This window comes from Tenrec ecaudatus, chromosome 16 (assembly GCF_050624435.1).
Source record: "Tenrec ecaudatus isolate mTenEca1 chromosome 16, mTenEca1.hap1, whole genome shotgun sequence".
NCBI classification, from domain to species: Eukaryota; Metazoa; Chordata; class Mammalia; order Afrosoricida; family Tenrecidae; genus Tenrec; species Tenrec ecaudatus.
The window spans coordinates 59,512,726-59,518,408 of record NC_134545.1 but is presented as its reverse complement, the minus strand read 5'-3'; the positions used below and the strand labels follow the sequence as shown (position 1 = coordinate 59,518,408).

Sequence of the window (5,683 nt, the reverse complement as noted above, 5' to 3'; positions counted from 1 at the left end):
GGGATAGAGTTACAATGACTTCCTCTGCTTCCTTTTCTGATAGAAAAATTCCAGATATAGTTTTCTCCCACTCTCTGCTCACTGAAACCAACTATGGTCCATCAGTCAGACCACGTTCGGGTCTTGATGAATGTTCTTATGCTTAAAATCATCCTGTTCTCCATTATGAATATAGCTGTGGATCAGACCTTTGGCAGATGATGGTTGTTCCATGTAGACAATATTGGTTTTGTTTGGGGCTCACACTAACTCCTACCTCCAATTTAAGAACAATTGGTTCTTATATCATGGCTCTACTCAATACTCCCGCTCAGGAAGGGAACACAGAAGATATAGGTGTTGCGGTAATATGTGGTGAAGAAATTAGATGGTGAATCACTTCTCGGCCTTTTGGCTAAGATCAAGTGTAGTATCTGTTCTTATCAGTTTAATATCTGATACAGCCTCTATCCGAGGACAATATATTAAATAGATTTTTGGAGCAGAGAGTTGGAATAGGAGCTTGCTCCATCCACTCGGTGCATCAACCTGGCATTGCAGTACTTCCAGGAACGGTGCACCCCCTCGGGGGACTTTTCATGTGGTTTCCAAAATTAAAGTTCTATAGAGCAAAAAAAGAAAAGAAATTAGATGGTGCCTGGCTATTTGATAAAATAGCATCTGGGGCATTAAAAGCTCATTTCCAAACAAACAGCCATCTCGGTGAGATGTCGCCTAAGTCCACAGTGGAAGAAGCACACATCAGTGACTGAAGGATTGTAAATCATACAATCTAAAGCTGAAGAAGGGAAAAGTACCAGAGCCTACACTGTGAGAATCTGGTTTGCAGAAGGCTGTGGATGACAGTGGGAGCCCGAGTTTCATTTGTGGGAACGACATAGGAAATAAGCCTCCAGTGATTTCCCTCTATCCATAAGTGAGGGGTGGGAGGAAAGTGGTTACCAAATAGAGTGCATTGGAGAGATGAGTATAGAAGATCAAAATGAGAGACCCCACTTGAGAAGTTAAAACCTTGTTCAGTGATCCTCCTTGTGCTGCATGTTAGGCGTCATCTGGTTCTCAACATTTTTGTATTTTTGTTTGTTCATATTGGGGTTTATCTCAGATGTGGTATGTCATTGGAGGTCACCCTCTTGAATTTTTGTTATTTGTTTTTCTGGTTTCCAGTATATCAAACCCAGGATTGATGAACATATACGGACATCAAGTAGAATAAGAGTTTCTGGGTGGTTATGTGGGAGAGGGCTAAAAGGAAACTGATGTCAAGGAGTTCACAAAGGAAAAGAAATGTGTTGAAGCAGATTGAGGTAGCGATTGTACAATGCTGCTTGATGTGACTGAACTATGCAATGACAGGCTATCTGCATTAACCCCCAACAACATAAGTTTGAAAAAATATTAGTTTTATCTGACAAATGGACTATTCCTGATGGAGTCAGGGTGGTCAGGGACCCATAGAAGGTGCTGCTTTCAAAAGTTCCCAAATGAAGCTGGGAGGCAAAGGGCATTTATAGAGGTCTACATAAAGACATGTACATATGCAAATATATTTATATATGAGGATGGGGAAATATTTCTATGTGCCTGTATTTCTAGGTTTAGTATTAAGGTAGCAGAGGGACATTGGGCCTCCACTCAAGTACTCCCTCAATGTAAGAATACTTTATTCTATTAAATTGGCATTCTATGATGCTCACCTTCCCAACACAACTGCTGAAGACAAAGTGGATGAATAAGCAAATGTGGCGAAGAAAGTTGATGGTGCCTGGCTATCAAAAGATATAGTGTCTGATGTCTTAGAGGCGTGAAGGTAAACAAGCGGCCACCTAGCTCAGAAGCAACAAAGCCCACATGGATAAAGCACACCAGCCTGTGTAATCATGAGGTGTCGAAGGGATCAGATATAAGACATCATCAGAACAAAAAAATCTTAACATAGTTAATGAGTGGGGAGTGTCGAGTGGAGACCCAAAGCCCATTCGTTGGCCACTGGAGATCCCCTTGCAGAGGGGTCTAGAGGAGGAGACGAGCCAGTCAAGGTGTGATGTAGCACTGATAAAAAATACAACTTTCCTCTAGTTCCTAAATGCTTCCTCCCCACCCCACCCCCGGACCCCCTATCATGATCAGAATTCTACCTTGCAAGTCCAGAGGATGTACACTGACACAGATAGGAACTGGAAACACAGTGAATCCAGGATGGATGATACCTTCAGGATCAGTGGTGTGAGTGACCATACTAGGAGGGTAGAGGGAGAGTGGAGAGTGGGTTGGAAAGAGGGGACCAATTACAGGGATCTACATGTGACCTCCTCCCCGGGGATGGACAACAGAAAAGTGGATGAAGGGAGATGTCAGACAGGGCAAGATATGACAAAATAATAATTTATAAATTATTAAGAGCTCATGAGGGAGCAGGGAGGGAGGGGAAAAAATAAGAACCTGATGCCAAGGGCTTAAGTGGAGAGCAAATGTTTTGAGAATGATGAGGGCAATGAATGTACAGATGTGCTTTACACAATTGATGTATGTATGGATTGTGATAACAGTTGTATGACCACATAATAAAACGATTTTTAAAAAGTTCCCAAATGAAATAACATGCTAGGTTTGAAGAATTGGCTCATTTGAGACTTCCTGGGAAGCTGAAGTGGTGATTCCAATGTAAATCCAACATGCCATCATTTCATAATGCAAACATATTAGCAGCATTATCAGTGTAGCATCCTGTAATCATTTGACCTCAACCAAGCCAATTAATCTCTCCTTGAATTTTTAAAAATCAGATTTGAAAAACAGAAGGTCAACCTTTCTTTTCTTTTAAAAAAATCATTTTATTGGGGCTCATACAACTCTTATCACAATTCATACATATATCAATTATAGAAAAGACATTTGTCGCCCTCATCATTCTCAAAATATTTGCTCTCCACATAATCCCCTGGCATCAGCTCCTCATTCCCCACCCCTCCTGACTTCCCCTTCCCTCATCAACCCTTGATAATTTATAAATGATTATTTTGTCATATCTTACACTGTCCAACATCTCCCTTCATCCCCTTTTTGGTTGTCCATCCCCCAGGTAGAAGGTTATATGTTGATCCCTGTAATTGGCTCCCCCTTTCCACCCCACCCTTCCTGTATCGCCATTCTCACCACTGGTCGTGAAGGGATCCTCTATCCTGGATTCCCTGTGTTTCCAGTTCCTGATTGCACCAGTGTACATCCTCTGGGCTAGCCAGATTTGTAAGGTAGAATTGGGATCATGATACTTGGGGGGTGGGGAGGGGAAAGGAAGCATTAAGGAACTAGAGGAAAGTTGTATGTTTCATCGTTGCTGCACTGCACCCTGACTGGCTCCTCTCCTCCCCACGACCCTTCTATAAGGGGATGTCCAGTTGCCTACAGATAGGCTTTGCGTCCCCACTCTGCATTCCTCCTCATTCACAATGATGATTTTTTTGTTCTTTGATGCCTGATACCTGATCCCTTCAAAACCTTGTGATCACACAAGCTGGTGTGCTTCTTCCATGTGGACTTTGTTGCTTCTAAGCTAGGTGGCCACTTGTTTACCTTCAAGTCTTTAAGACCCTAGATGCTATCTATACCTTTTTATAGCCAGGCTCCATCAGCTTTCTTCACCACATTTGCTTATACACCTGCTCTGTCTTCAGCGATCGTGTTGGGAAGGTGAACATCATGGAATGCCAGTTTAATAGAACAAAGTGTTCTTGCATTGAGGGAGTACTTGAATGAGGGCCCAATGTCCATCTGCTACCTTAAGACTAAACCTAAAAATTTATGTACATAGATCTGTTTCCCCATCCTTATATATAAATATATGTACATGCCTTTATTTAGACCTCTATAAATGCCCTTTGCCTCCTAGCTCCTTCCTCTATTTCCTTTTACTTTCCTCTTGTCCCACTATCATGCTCAGCCTTCATTGGGGTTTCAGTAATTCCTCTCGGTTACATTACCCTTTATCAAGGCCTATCAGTCCCCCTACACCCTCCCTATCACCAATTTGGATCACTTTTTGTTCCCTTGTCCCTGGGTTTGTTAACACCACTTCCTTTCCTCCCCAACTCCCCCTCTCCCATGTACCCCAGGAACTGTTGGTCCTGTTGCTTTTGCCTCCAGATTGCTCATGCAGCCTATTTTATTTAGACAGACCTTTGGAGATAATAACAAGCACAAAACAAGACATAGAAAAACCAAGCAACAAAATAAAATAAAACAATAACAACAACAACAAGCCAATGACAAAACAAACAACAAAACACAACAACAAGAAAGAAAAGCCTGTAGCTAGTTCAAGGACTAGTTGTTGGCTTTTAGGAGTGTTTTCCGGTCGAGTCTGATGGGGGGCCAAGGTCTGGCCCCAAAGTCTATTTTTTATTTTCCCTGGGGACTTCGTTGCTCTGTTCTCCTTGCAGTTTTGTTGCACAACTTTAGTGTTTTGCCTTGGTGTGAGGGGATCAGATCAGGCGCAATTCCCACACTGTGTCTCCAGTGTTGTCCCCTGTAGGGCTATGGGTCAGTGAGGGATATCATGTCTCATAGTGGGGCCGGCTGGCCAAATGGTCTTCTCTGTTGATTGGCTTGGTGGGTCAGGTCATGCTCCACTGTTTCTTTCTCCCCCTTCATTTGCTCCTGTGTTCTCTGATCAGACATGTCCCTCTCCCTGAGTTGCAGCTTCAGTGCTGTCCTCTGAAATAAATTCTTCTGGGGGGAGGGGTAATGAGTTTATTGTGCCAACCTGGCCGATAAACACACGTTGGGTTAATTGTAGGGCAGAGAGATAAATGGCTCGGTGAGCCTCACCTTTCGAGTTCTTGAGTCTCTTGCTTTCTGATGGTCGGACCAGGGTGCAGCTGCCTTAGCCAGTTCCCTGCTTCAGCTGGCAAGGCTCACTTCCTGCAAGACATCTCTGAGAAGCCACATGGACCTAACCTGATACAACCCTGGGTGCTGGAGCAGCCGTGGGGAGACCCCTGTCAGCGCTGAGATGCTTACACGTCCACTGACTCAGCCTTTGTCCTGTAGTCGGCATCATTGCATCTTTTTTGTGAGATGGAGGAGGACTTTGTTCTAGCTGAGGATTTGAGCATTTATACCCATGTCCCATTACACATATAAATCTGAAAGTTCCAAACTATGCATCAATCAGGTCATCCTAATAGTGTTTAGGAATGGTTGGTTTTTAATAATTCTAGTTGTAATTCCACCCCTCTGATCTGCCTATCCCAATTAAGAGCGAGAGTGTGATAAGTGTTTATTTTTATTCTGAGTTAAAAGTTTGGGCAGTTTTAAACAGGAAGTTACCATAATTTGTATATATACAAAGTTACCATATGTTGTATATGTTGACCAAATTCTCAACAACCCGTTTCTATGGTTCTCCTTCTGCTGTCTCAATAGAAATGGCCACTAGCCGCAGAGTGGGGCATGGGCAGAAGCAAACTGAGACGTCCTTCTAAATATCTTCCTGCTCTCTTCTTTTCCCCAGGAGACTGAACTGTAGATATGAGTTCTATACGGAAAATATTTATAAGCAATACTCTCCTCTTATGTCTTATGATATGAGGGGACTTGAAAACACTTTACAGAGAAATCCCATTATCTTTTCACTCCATTTTCCATTAAAATCTCAAAGTCTCCTCATATGACTTAATTTTGC

The 5,683-nt window shown here is 42.8% G+C and overlaps 1 non-coding gene across 1 annotated transcript; it reads left to right on the top strand.

Annotated features, from left to right (window-relative positions):
- The first annotated feature begins 374 nt into the window (after positions 1–374).
- Positions 375–565, top strand: LOC142429944 (U2 spliceosomal RNA). Its single transcript, XR_012780453.1, has one exon. It is a non-coding gene; the product is annotated as a U2 spliceosomal RNA (small nuclear RNA).
- Positions 566–5,683: the final 5,118 nt, after the last annotated feature.